At 40.3% G+C, this 14,746-nt stretch overlaps 1 pseudogene; it reads left to right on the forward strand.

Annotated features, from left to right (window-relative positions):
* Positions 1-1,135: 1,135 nt before the first annotated feature.
* LOC123613295 (sorting nexin-15 pseudogene) lies at positions 1,136-8,972 on the forward strand (annotated as a pseudogene).
* Positions 8,973-14,746: the final 5,774 nt, after the last annotated feature.

Below are 14,746 nucleotides of genomic sequence, written 5' to 3' on the forward strand. Positions count from 1 at the left end.
GGACATTTTCAGTATTGCTGCCTGAAGAAAACAGACCCATCTCTGGAGGTCTCAGGAAGGGCCCAGTGGACACTCTTGGATGAGTATGATTCAGTTGGTTATTGTGACTGTGTCAGCAAACACACTCCACTCCGTGCCTTTTAAGTCCTACCCACGTTCCTCTTCTCCCCGTATAGCCCGCTTAACCAGCCTTCAAACTAAAGGATATATCATGTGCCAACAAACTTGATATGGTCCTTGAAAGAATTTGCCATGACTTGCCAAAAAAGTGAAGAAAAAAAAAAAAAAAGCTCTAACGGATAGATTTGATTCAAACAAATAACATTTTTAGTTTTGGGGTCTTTTTCCTTCTGCTATTATGTTCTGGTTTAAGTCACCTTGTATCTTCTCAGTTGAATATTGGCAAAAATATCAAGCAAAGCAGATTAAACTATCCCGTTTTATGTTTTGTTCCTCTAATACTTAATAGGACTGATTCTCCCCAGATCACGAATCTGTGAGACATGAGACTAAAGCACTAAATTAAACTTACTTTGAAACCAGAACTAATCTTTAAAACAAAAAGTATAATACTGATTTGAAACCGGATGAAAAACATTGAATTTTTAAGAATGTACATGGACTATGTTCATTTCGGAACAGGATGTCCGTAATTAATGCTGAAACCCAGTGCAGCATGATGATAGCATGTTTTTCTCTTTTGCTGACTAAAATATGTAACTGGTGGTTTGCTAACTTCTATTTACCATGTGGGTTGGCTGGTTTTTATTAATAATTATTTAGGTACCCTAAGATCTGTAATATAAAAGATATTCCGTTTATCTACAATGCATTTTATAATCATTTCTATGAAATGTATTTTGTTTAATCAGATAAACTAACAAGTGAATTGGCTACATCATTTGTATTTGCTAGCCTGCTGCACAAGAACTGTGCCTGGTGCACCCCTGGCTTTGAATAAATGCTCATTGGCTAAAATGCCCAGCCAGCACTGTGTTTTGTCAGTTTGTAAATCCCTTTAACTAAGACAACATGCCTTTTAACTGCTTCTCACCTCCTTTTTCCTGCTTCCAATTGGCCCATACATCTTTCCTCCCAAGTATTCATTTAAAACAAAATGATTTAAGGTCTTGGGTTGCAATGATATAAGGGAATGAAAATGAACTTTGAAATCAGAAAACCAATGCTTGATTCCTGAGTCGTCATTTTATGAGTTATGTGATCTTAAGCAAAATATCTGGTCATTTTCCCCCATTTTATTGATGAGATAAAGGTACCAATGAAAGTGCCATTGTGAGGATTAAATGTGATAATGTCTCTAAAGCACGTCGCCATGTGAGGCAAGTAGTACACTCCTAACAGGAACCACGTTCATTCTTTTAAATGTTTGCAGTCTGACAATCCAGTCTTATGAAAGTTCTGTCAGTGCTTTATAGTTAAAATCCATTAGAGATTCAACAGTGGATCAGCCACCTCTGGAGAGAAATTTTACAACTGTATGAAGAGCCTTTAAAAGCTTCAAATTTTACTGAATTCATAATCTGCTATCCAGGAATGTATCCCAAAGGAATAAGCAGAGATCTAGTCGAAGATTTATATATAAGAATATTCTTTGAAGCTTTAACAGCAAAATATTAGAGACTCTATTCAATAGCTGAGCAGTTAAAGTATGTCACTATTTAGAATTGTCCAAAAATGGCATAGAAAATAGCATTAAAAGAGTAAACATAAAACTATAGGGTATGATCCAATGCAGTAAAGAAACTCCTACATGTGTGTGTACACATACACACACACACACGGAAGCACATATACATTAACTTTCTATAGTTCCTAAATTTTGTATAATGACCAGCTGCTACTTTTTAATCAGATAAATTGATTAAAAATATTAAGTGGAATCAGATCTTATAACTGCACTTCCCCCTGTCCTGCCCCCCATAAACAACACTGCCGCTAGTCCTGCACCAAGAGGCACTTTTTTTAGAGGTTTTTTCCAACAGCTGCTACAGCTGACTCTTCCAAAAAAGAGAGAAAACACCATCATTTCTAGATTTAGTTATTATTTTTGCTTTGGGGATGTTGCTGCCTATTTTATTTTTGTGTTACTAGCTCCTAGTCAAAATCGAGTGCAGGTAGATCTGAATGGTGACAGCAGGTCACATGTCTGCATATTAACTACAAAGGAGAAAGCAAGCATCTAGGATTTTTCACCCTCCACCTTCTAGACACAAAAGCAGGAAATTCCAACACAGGAAGGAGTTTCAGATGCCGAGTGGCCAAAACAATAGCAAATGCCTACCATACACCTTGCCCTTTAAAACTGAATGTTACCTTCCTAGAGTCAGAAAAACAAACAAAACTTTAAATACATTCTATTTTAGTAAACAGAAATTACGAGTCTTACAAATATAAATGAGAAATATTATTACTGCCCTCTCAAGCCTCTAAGATACTTTCCGAAATACATGCCGCCAACACTCCAAGGCATTTCCTAGGTATTCATTTATGAAATTCTTTGAAACCATCCCAGACACATTTTTAAAATGCCTTTTCCTTGCCTTCCACAACTCATCTCAATTCATAAATTCACTGGAGTCAGACTGAAAGTTTCCCACTTAGATGTGAACTGTGTTGTATGCTGGTTTGCTTTATGTATCCTGAACAGTTAAATCCAGTTGATACTTTCCTTATTTATTTGTTTCTGGTGATCTAAAGGTCGTGGACACTAACATGTTAAGGAGCACCCAGGTGATTTTTGCTCTCAAGCATTTTCTCAAAGTCAAAATTCTACTCATCAGTAACAGTTAATTCTGTCATTTGGGATCTTCCTACAAAGGAGCTCAGTGATACAATATTCTTTTCATACACTTCTTTTAAACCTATCCCTGCTAATAATGATGAAACTACCACTTCTTGACTTTAAAAAAAAAAAAAATGAGACATTAAATGGAGCATCTTTGACCACTAGGTTTATAACACTTTCATTTTTTTCCAGATGCTAAGCTTCACCCAAAGCAATCTGCAGATTCAGTGCCATCCTGATCAAAATTACAATGCCATTTTTCACAAAAATAGAGCAAACTCCTAAAATTTGTATGAAATCACAAAAGACCCAAATAGCCAAACAAAGCAAACTTGAGAAAGAGGAACAAAGGAGGCAGCAACACATTCCCTGATTTCAAACTTTATCACCAAGCCATAGGAATCAAAACAGAAATGATCCTGACATAAAAACAGACACATAGGTCAATGGAACAGAACAGAGAGCTCAGAAATAAACCCACACAGATATGGTCAATTTATGACAAAGGAAGCAAGAATATACAATGGAGAAAGGACAGCGTCATCAATAAATGGTGTTGGGAAAACTAGAAAGCCACATGCAAAAGAATGAAACTGGACATCTATCTTACATCATACACAAAAACTAACTCAAAATGGATTAAAGACTTGAAGCTAAGACCTGAAACCACAAAACTCCTAAAAGAAAAACATAAGCAGTAAACTCCTTGACATCAGTCTTGGCAATGATTTTTTGGATCTGATATCACAAGCAAAGATACTAAAAGCAAAAATAAGTGGGACTATATCAAACAAAAAGCTTCTGCTTTTTAGCAAAGGAAACAAAATGAAAAAGCAACCTACAGAATAGGAGAAAATATTTGCAAACCATATATCTGATGGGGCTAATTAATATATATAAATGATATATAAAGAACTCATACAATTCAATAGCCAAAAAAAAAAACAAAAAACAAAAAACAATCTGTTTAAAAAATGGGCAGAGTATCTGAACAGACATTTTTCCAAGGAAGATATACAGATGGCCAATAGGCACATGAAAAGATGCTCAAAATCACTAATCATTAGGGAAATGCAAATCAAAACCATATTTCACACTGTTAAAATGGCTGTTATGAAAAAGAAATAACAAATGTTGGTGAGGATGGAGAAAAGAGAACCCTTGTGCACTGTTGGTGGGAATATAAATTGGTACAGCCACTATGGAAATCACTATGAAGTTTTCTCAAAAAATTAAAAGTAGAACTACCATACAATCCAGCAATATCACTTCTGGGTATTTATCTGAAGAAAATGAAAACACTAACTCAAAAAGATATATACACCCCCATGTTCACTGCATCATTATTTACAATAGCCAAGATAGGGAAACAACCTAATTGTCTATAGATGGATGAATGAATAAAGATATATACACACACACACACATACACACATAAATATATATATGTATATACACACACACACAAAATATACACAATGGAATATTATTCAGCCATAAAAAAGAATGAAAATTTGCCATTTGTGACAATATGGATAGACCTTGAGGGCACTATGCTTAGTGGAATAAATCAGACAGAGAAAGAAATATCCTATGATCTCATATATATATAGAATCTTAAAAAAGTAACAACAATACAGATACAGAGAATAGTTTGGTGGTTGCAAAAGGCAGGGAGTGGAAGTGGCAGGGGTGGGAATGGGTGAAGAGGTTAAAAAGGTACAAACATTCAGTTATAAAATAAATAAGTCATGGTTATGTAATGTTCAGCATGATGACTATAGTTGATAATACTGTATTGCATACTTGAAAGTTGCTAAGAGAACAGATCTTTAAAAAGTTCTCATTACAAGGAAAAAAATTGTAACTATATGGTGATGTTAACTAGACTAACTGTGGTCATCATTTAGCATATACACAAGTATTAAGTCATTATGTTGTACACCTGAAATTAATATGATGTTATATGTCAATTATACCTCAAGTTTTAAATAAGAAAAGAAAAAAAGAATTTGCTTTTAGCTGCTCCTGCTAAGGAAAAATTCTCAGTGTTTGCTTTTAATCTTCTAAGTGGCTGCTCTAGGTCTAATTCTGTCTTCTTGGGAAGAATATTTCCTCAAAGAACATTTTTTAAAGCAGCAAAGATATATATAATGTTATAATAGTAAAATGGATGAGCAAAAAATTATACGGTAACTTCTAGGTAAAAATATTCAGCCTTAAGGACAAATCCCTGGAAGGGAATACAAAGTAACAAAAATGCTTGTTAAAATGGTGAAATTATGAATAGTCATCATCTCTGGACCTACACAGTGCAGGCTCTTGTCCTTCCTTATCCTTGGGCCCTGGTCAGGCACTGATCCCTTTACCCCTTCGCCCCTTCTCCATTCAAAGATTATGACTGCGCCTCCTATTCCTTCTTGTCTGCACAGGCATGGGCCAGTAGGAAGTAACAAAAATCTTCCCCAGAACTCAGAGCTTGGGATTGCCTGCCCTAGGATGAAAGCTACTTTAGTTAGAGTGCAGTCCAAAGCAGTAGAAATAGGAGAGGGATAGGTTTGTTAGCTGCCAAAAGAAATGTATCTGCAGTTTTGTCTAACAAACATTGTCCTAATAGCATTCCGATTTGTTTTTTTCTAATCTTTAACACCTCTATTAAGTAAAATGTATATACAATAATGTACACACGTTTAAAATGTAGTTTTTGACATAAATATGTTCTTGTGAAACCATCACCAGACTCAAGATTAAAAACACACCCATCACCCAGAAAAGCAATTCCTCTGCAAGTTCTCTCTTGTGCCCCCTTGACAGCCCCCATCCTCAAGCAACCCCAGATCTGCTTTCTGTCTATATATATCTGCATTTTCTAGAATTTTATATTAATGGAACCAAACAGTATCTATTTTCTTGTCTGGATTCTTTCATTCTGAATAATTCTTGTCAGATTTATCTACTTCTTGCCCCTTTCAATAATTTATTCTTTTTTATTTCTGAACAGTATTCCATTGTATATATACACTGCAAATTGTTTACTCATCAGCCTGTGGATGAACGTGTAGGCTGTTTCTAGTTTCTGTTTATTACAAATAAAGCTGCTATGAACACTTCTGTACAAGCCTCTTTCTGGACATACACTTTCATTTCTCTTGGGTAAACACCTATGAGAGGAATGGCTGGGTCATAGGGCAGGTATATGTTTAACTTGTTAAGAAACTGTCAAGCTATTTTTCCGAAGTGTACCATCTAACATTCCCACCAGCAGTGTATGAGGTGCCAGTTCCTCTCTGTCCTCACCAACTTGATATGATCAGTCATTTAAATTTTAGAGTTTCCGCTCTAGGTGTGCTGTGGTATCTCATTGTAGCTGTAAGTTGTGTTTCCCTAATGACTACTGATGTTGAGCATCTTTTCACGTGCTGTTTGACAGCATCTGTATACCTTCTTTGGCAAGGGGTCTGTTCACATTTTTTGCCCATTGTTTTATTGGACTATTTCCTTATTACTGAGCTTTGAGGGTTTATTATATATTCTAGATAAAAGTCTTTCATCAGAGATGGGATTTGCAAATACTTTCTCCCAGACTGTGGCCTGTCCTTTCACTCTCCGTGTCTTTCAAAGAGAGCTTCCCTCCTCCTGAATACTCTGCTCTGCAAACTCTAGTCACCTGGGCTTTCTCCCACCTCCACCTCTGCAGCCCCCTTCTCCGTGGGCTCCCTCCCTGCGCCACAGCCTGAACGCTCGCTCCAGGAAGTCAGATGGGGCAATCGGAGGGCTCACCTCAATTGTTTCTCTTCTCTCAGGCTTTAACTGTCCTTCATAACCTGATCTTGAGCGTCTTGAAAAATACTGTTTATATATTTTGTCTGGATTTTTGTTTGTTTGTTTCAGGTGTTAAAAACAAATTTAGATTGCCTTGAAAATTCCTTGAGCAGGCAAAAAAAGTTTAGTCATAGTAGCAAAGCTCAATTTAGTTTATTCTACAAGACTCACTTGCCCTGGGTCATTTCTTGTTTATGCCTCTGGAAATTATAAGCAAAAGTTAAACTGTTTCTCAAGGATGATGTGAGGTCAACACTGACCAGTTCTATCATTTAAGAAAATTTAAATATTATAACCAATCACTATGAAAAAGAGTCACTGCCTTCCCACTGTGTAAGCTGCTCTGTAACAATATACACCCGAGCCTCAAAGCAGAGCCTCATTCCTTGTTTGGTTTGAGTGCTCCTGGATCATGAACTGTCTTTTTGGTGTGTGCATGATAAAATTCTATCACTGCAGTGATTTATTGGTTTTACTTCAGCTGTTGTTCAACTTTTGACACACCTGAAGTCTAATCTAGTCCTGTTACTCCATCTTGGATGGAAATAGAATTCCCACACCAGAGAAACTTTAAAGTCAAGGACTCTGAATCAGTCCTTGAAAAAAAGAACTGTCAATTTGCTGACAGAAAGGGGAAACAGAACACTAAGATACCATGGAGGAAACAACCCCAAGTGTGGGGAGAACAGGAGAGAAGTGGCTGAAACTTTCAAAGCTTAGAAGTTCAGGAGGGGCTCCCGGGGCTGAAAGCCAGCCCCCACTACCCGGCAGAGGGGGCACCAGGTGGCACTGACGTCGCGGAGGGGGTGTAAAGAGGCTGGTTCTGCAAACTAGGAAAACTGCAAATTGGATCCAGCTGCCGCTCCAGAAGCGCACTGCCATTGCCAGGCTGAAGATGTGAGGATAGGGGGACACTCAATGGAACAAGAAGTTAAGAAGTTCTGAGGGGGCGAACAGGACCGAGCGATCCCTTTCACCACTTCCAGCCTCATGGGCTCTCCCTAAGGCCTCCTGTTAGCAGAATCTAACAGGGAGCAACTGGCAAAACAGAAATATGGTTTGAAGTCTCAACATTAGCATCACAAAGCAGAGTCTAGAAGCGCCGGCTTCCAGCTGGGACAGAATCCCTTCAATACTGGCTACCAGCCACTGGGTTGGCTACGCAGCGTCCATACACATCCCTTATGAATATAAACGTGAGCTCTCACGCGACCAGAAACACCACTGTTTCTAACGAAACGCAACTACACTTCATACAAAGGAAGATACTCATCCTCACCTGAAAATGGTGAGATGCAAAGTCCCGTTCGTTGTCTCCATCTTTGTGACACAGCAACTTGCACGAGCCGTGTGAATACGCGGCCACCGCCGGCCCACACCCACCGCAACCTCTTCCGCCTCCGCCTCCTCCCAGAGACCCCTGCTTTCCTCCTCCCCACGCCCCGCGCCCAGGTGTTCTGTGGGTCCCGGACTACGGATCATTTAATCAATCAAGGAGTCGCGAAAGGGGGCTGAGGACTTGCTTCCCTTCACCGCGCACATCCCGGCACTCAGCAACAGCCCGCAACTCTAGTTCATCGCGGGTGGGGAGGTGAGCCAGCCCTCCCAGGTGTCCAAGGACTTGCACATCCTGCCACCCTCTCTGACCCCCACATCACCCCCACAGGAGCTCATTCCCTGCCTTATGAGGCTGCCCAGTAGACCCTGCAGCTCCTCTTTAACTGTGGGAGCACAGAGGAGGCATCCAGTTGCCCTTGCCGAGGCCCACTCACCAGACTGGGCTTGCCCTCTTGGACCCCTTCTCCAAGGAAGAAGGTGCTGGCCTCAGTCCTACCGGCCTGGGTGAGCTGGCAGCCATGCAAGCAGTTTGAAAGGCTAGACCTGAAACCTTGGGAGCCAGGAGGGCAGGAAGAGGAAGAGGAGCGAGGACCCGCCCTGCCTATCTGAGCTGAGCCACAGAGCTCCTCACCCAGGCCCTGCGGGAGAAGGCAGGCACCCAGCCCTGCAGGGCTACTGGGATGGCTGCACATCCTGCTTCAGGAAGACCGCAGTGACCCATTCCCTGACCACAGGGACGGTTGAGGAAGAGAGTACCTGAAGCGGGCAGAAGCAATCCTGTCCCAACCCCCGCCCCCAGGAGTGGACCGTGGCTCCCAGGCCTCCAGCCCTGCCAGCCACCTCCTTCTCCTCTCCCTGGTGCCTGGCCCTGTCTTCTTGTCTTGTAACTTGAGGGGCCATTTCTTTATGTAACTGGACCAAGAACAGAAAAATAATTATTTCAAAGCTCCTCCAAAAGTTTGAATTACAATAAAATAAAATAAATTAATGCAACTAATTATTGTTAATTATTCCTCAAATTTGGTCACAGTGCCATCTGACTATTCCATTCCTTAGTGACTAAACTGTAAAGTTAGCTTCCAACAAAACTGATATAGAGTATTAAAGGGAATAAAGAGAAAAGAAGAAAATTGTTACTATACATACATTTACAATATACATACCACACAAATGCACGCACATACAATCACACACACACAAAGCAAGAAAATATGCACACCTGCTATAGTCTTCATTTCTGTAACTAATCAGAAAGGTGTATTCATAATCTTCTTCCATCTTCCATCTTCTACTACCCATTTCATCTTTGCTCTCCAGAAGAACTGGTCACAATTCTTTACCTGGTGAAGTAACCCAAACCTTTATTCCTGCAGGGTCTGAATTCTCAGGGCCTTTCTTTTCTTTCTTCTTCCTCCCCCCACCTTTGTTGTTGTTGCTGCTGCTGCTGTTGCAGTTGTTGGTTGCCTGTTGGTTCAATTACATTAATAGTTCAAAACAGGTATCGGGCAGTCTTAGTTTCCAGTTCAATGGAAACATATGTATGTTGGGAACCAAAACCTCTAAACAAGCAGAGCTCAAAACTGCAGGGATGGGAAGCAAGAATTCCACAAGTGGGTTATTAGTTGTAATAGCGAAGGATCCACTCTCACCTCCAACTTTGACTCTTGGATCCATGCCTACAGCAGAGGCACACATATGTCGGTTTCTGCTTTATAGCATCTACTGCATCCTGTAAGATAGAACCCCATGCTTTCAGGGTGCTCTCCTAACAGGTAGTCGAACAGGGCCTTCAGTAGACCATGCCATTGTCTTATTAAGCCAGCAGCTTCTGAGTGATGGACTATGTGGTAAAAACCAGTAGATTCTGTGGGCACTGGGCCTCTGCTGAAATTCTTTTGCTGTGACACGAGCTCCTTGATCAGAAATATTATGAGATGAAGACACCATGATAGTGACTAAGGCAGAAACATTATGGACAAGGCAGGAAGATCAATATCAAGAACACGTATCTATTCCAAAGGCAAATCTCTTTCCGCTCATGCTAGAAGTTAAGAGTCTTGCCGCTAAATGGCTGGTTGGCCCACAGAGGAAGGACGCTATGTCAAAGGCTGTTGCCAAGTTAGGCACTCAGCCGGGTTGGCCTTGGATGAGAGGAAGACTGTGTGTTGAACCCAGAACAAAACTTTATGAAATTGACATTTATTCTCTATTTAAAGATTGAAGTGTGAATGGGCTATTTTAGATTGAATGCAGAACAAGGACTCTAACCCTTGCAGCTGTCCTTTCAAAAAAATAGATATTCACAGGTTCTGCTCTGCCTCCCTATCAGCCCTGGACTTGTTAAAATGCTATTATTAGTGAATGCCCATTTAGGAAGTCTGTGCGAGCCAGTCAGCTGTTGGAGGGGTGGGGGTGGGGGGTATAAGAAATTTCCTAGATTCTCAGCATTAATCAGTTCTGCTGGCTACTCCAGGAGAGAACAGCAGTGAGTGAGCAATCTGCATCTCTTCCACTGCATAGCCCCTCATTTTTAAGGCTGTGGCAAATTTCCATTTAAGGGTTAAACTCACCCACTGGAAATTAAGTCATTTCTTGCTAAACACGGAACTAAGGACAACAATCACGTGATAATGCTGGGCCTCTGACACGGTTGATCTGCGCAACGTTGCATGGAGGATGTGATGTGCTGTCGGTTTTACAGACAAGCATGTGTGACCCAATTTGTTTGCCAGGCAGTCATTCCAGAGAGGTAGTTTACTGACAGAAGAAAAATGAGGGCAGAGTACTGACTGCACAATCAAAGCCAAGAGGCTGCTGTTGAACAGAATAAAATGCTGTGTAAATCCAGAAGCCACCCTAGAGTAAAGAAAACTAAATAACAAGAGGGATTCCCCAGAAATGAAATACTGGGTGATTTCTACTTGCATCGCAACTCCCCATAAAATATTTTTTAACATTTGGTAACTAAAGTAGGTTATGGGCTTTACCTTGGTAGTACTACTTCAGGTATACATTTAACTTTCCTAAATTCGCTTTAAACTTAATTTTATGGTTTTGGTTTCAGACTGCAAACATTTAAAATCTGAAGCAGCACGTTCGGTTTTGCCAGTTCTTTTACTGTCATGTAATCAAGTAACTTAATATGTGGATTTCAATGTAAAGTATACATGCTACTTATTATGTATTTTATCATGAAATTTAATTTTGCACACTTATTTGTGATGCTTGTTTTCAATAAAAGTGACTAATTTTGTTGTAAAAAAAATGGGGGAAGGGGAATAAACCTAGTAAATCAGTCTCCATCTGGGCTCAAATGCCTCCCCATGAGCAGAATCTGACTAGCAACCTTGGTCAAAGAAGCAAATAAGCTCTGGGTACCACACACATCCTTTGTTGTCATTGTTGTTTAAGTTCTCTTAGGAAACCTTAAGAGAGATTTTCAATTGGGTTTTACATCCTTTTGTATGAACAATGAGTTGTATATGATATTGATGCTTTCCTTGAACACTATTTTCTCTAATGCTGCAACATGAAATTCAACTTGAGGCAGGTCTGTCTTGCAGGCTTGTGACTGTATGATCCTAATGCCCAAATAGATTTTTAAGTTAAGTTTTTATTAAAACAAAACAACAACAAAAACACTATATACAGGCTTTTTGAGGGTCTTGAGCCTCCTCAAGGCTTTTGATCTTTTTTCTTAGACTTTCAATGCTAGGAATAATCATTAATTTCAAAGAACGAATGATATGAAAACAGGTATCTAAAAGTGAGATGAATTTGGTAATCATATGAAGCAACTGTAAACTTTCCTGAGCAAGTGATTCATTTCTCCTTTTGAAGGACAGAGTATTAAATTGGGTGGGAATCCAAACTCTATGCCAAGTTGAGTAGTCACCAGAAGGACCTAGTCAAGGGAGGAAAGAATGTAACTGGCTCCAGTCAGAACTAGAGTCTTCCATTTTTACATGGAGCCTAAATGAAGGTTAAAATTTGCTAGATTCAGATGATGATGGTAGAGTAGGAAGACCCTGCACTCACCTCCTATCACGGGCACACCAAAATTACAATGATTTACAGAGCAATTACCGATGAAAACAACCTGAAGGCTAGCTGAAAAGATTTTCTACAACTAAAGATATAAAGAAGGAACCACAATTAGATGGGTAAGAGGGGTGAAGACGCAGCATCAAGATCCACATCCCCAGGTAGGCAACCCACAAACAGGAAGATAATCACAATTACAGAGGTTCTCCCCAAAGAGTGCGGTATCTGAGCCCCACACAAGGCTCCCCAGTCAAGGGTCCTGCATGGGGAAGAAAAGCCTCCAGAATGTGTGGCTTTGAAGGCCAGGGGGGCTTACTCTGGGGATAGCCAGAGGGCTGTAGGAAACAAACTCCACTCTTAAAGGGCTCTTGCAAAATCTCACACTCAGAGACCCAGCATAGAGGCAGTAATCTGACAGGAGCCTGGTCAGACCTGCTTGCTGATCTTGGAGAGCCCCTCAGAGAGGCAGAAGGCAAGTGGGACTCCCGCTGGGGACATAAATGCTGGCAACAGCCATTTTGGTAAGCCTGTTCTACCACAGGGACACTGGTCCTGGCAAGCACCATTTTGGAGTCCTCTCTCCAGCCTATTAGTGCTGAGGAGTACCTGCCCACCAGCCAGTCAACACCAGTCCTGGGAACCCTGGGCTGTACAACCAACTGCCCCAGGATTTCGCCCTGCCCACCAGCAGGCCAGCATCAGCCCCAGGACCCCCTGGGTCATGCAGCTAGAGGCCAGCCTTGCCTACCAGTATGACACCACAACAGAAGGACCCACACAGCCCACATAGGGGGCACCCCTAGAGCATATAAATCTGGCGACCAGAGGGGAGCTGGGCCCCATATGTAGTCTTCTACATAAGGCTACTTCTCCAAGATCAGGAAATGTGGCTGACTGACCTGACACATGGAAATAAAAACACAGAATTAGGCAAAATGAGTAACAGAGGAATATGTTCCAAACAAAGGGACAAGAGGAAAAAAATACAGAAGAAGAACTAAGCAAAGAGGAGATAAGCAAACCACCCAATGAAGAGTTCAAGGTAATAATCATAAAGATGCCTAACGAGGGTGAAAAATGGATGAACACAAAGTTCAAAAAGGAGTCAGAAAACAAAGAACCAAACAGAGCTTACGAATGTAATAAATGAAATTAAAAATACACTAGAAGGAATCAACAATAGATGATTCAGAAGAACAAACCAGTAAACTGGAAGACAGAGTTGTAGAATCACTCAAGTTGAACAGAAAAAAGAAAAAAATTATTTTATAAAATGAGGATAATTTAAGAGACCTCTAGGACAACATGAAGGGTACTAACATTCACATTATAGGGGCCACAGAAGAAGAAAAGAGAGAGAAAGTGCCAAAACACTTATTTGAACAAATAATAAATGAAAACTTCCCTGACCTAGGAAAGGAAACAGACCTCCAGATCCAAGAAGCACATAAAGTCCCAAATAAGACTAATTCAAAGACATCTACACCAAGACAAATAACTATTAAAATGGCAAAAAATAAAGAATCTTAAAAGCAGCAAGGGAAAAGCAACCAGTTACATACAAAGAAACTCCCATAAGACTACCAGGTGACTTTTCAACAGAAACTTTGCAGGCCACAAGGGAGTGGTGCAATATATGTAAAGTGATGAGAGAAAAAACCCCACAACCAAGAATATTCTTCCCAGCAGGGCTCTCACTCAGATTTTAAGGAGAGACAGAATTTTACAGACAAGCAAAAGCTAAAAGAGTTCAGCACCACTAAATCAGCTTTACAAGAAATATTAAAGGGACTTCACGAAGTGGAAAAGAAAAGAACACAACTAGAAATATCAAAATTAGAAAAGGAAAAATCTCATTAGTAAAGGCAAACAAACAGTAAAGGTCAGCCACAGAAAGAAAGTCCTCCTGTCCGATACTGTGCCTGTATTTTACAAAAGTGCTGAGAAGAGAAGTATGGCAGGAAGGTTATGCCCATTTTACAGAGAAAGACATGGGGCCTTAGAAGAGATGTGGTTTTCCCAGTATTAAATGGCCCAGAGTTGGGAATCGAACCCAGCTCTTCTGACGATCCGGATATGAGAGGTTAAGTATCCACTGAGTCAAAGTAGAAAATAGAGCTAAGGGGCAAGACTGAAGGACACTTACATCTGGTTCCCAGCCTCCTCCCCTTTTCCCATTCTCTTCCACCAGCACCGACTTTTCCAGGGACCTACTCTTCCCATTTGGCCTGCTGGCTCCTGACAGGATTTCCTATCTTTGCCAACCGTATCTCCAACTGTCCCATTTGTCCAAACTTATCTCTCCCACATCCTACTCTGTCCTAAACAACGTATAGTTTCCCTGAAAAACAAGGTCCTACTTTATAGCACAGAGAACTATATTCAATACCTTGTAATGGCCTATAACAGAAAAATATGAAAAGAAATGTGTGTATATATATATAACTGAATCACTATGCTGTACATCAGAAATTAACACAACATTGTAACTCAACTATACTTCAATTTAAAAAAAAATACTCTAAATCAAAAAAAATTTAAATTTAAATTTAAAAAAGGAAAAAAATTTTCCCTGTTTGGCTGCTTTTGAAAGCTGATTACTTCTATTTTTCATGAAGGGGTTCATGACAGATAGCCCTGGGAAAGGATAACAGAATCTAAACCAATTCTCAGTTGGCTGATCTGGCTGATCGTCAGACAGCACAAGAAGTAAAATGACATGTGAAGACGACATTC

Source organism: Camelus bactrianus, chromosome 3, assembly GCF_048773025.1.
Source record: "Camelus bactrianus isolate YW-2024 breed Bactrian camel chromosome 3, ASM4877302v1, whole genome shotgun sequence".
Taxonomy (NCBI): Eukaryota; Metazoa; Chordata; class Mammalia; order Artiodactyla; family Camelidae; genus Camelus; species Camelus bactrianus.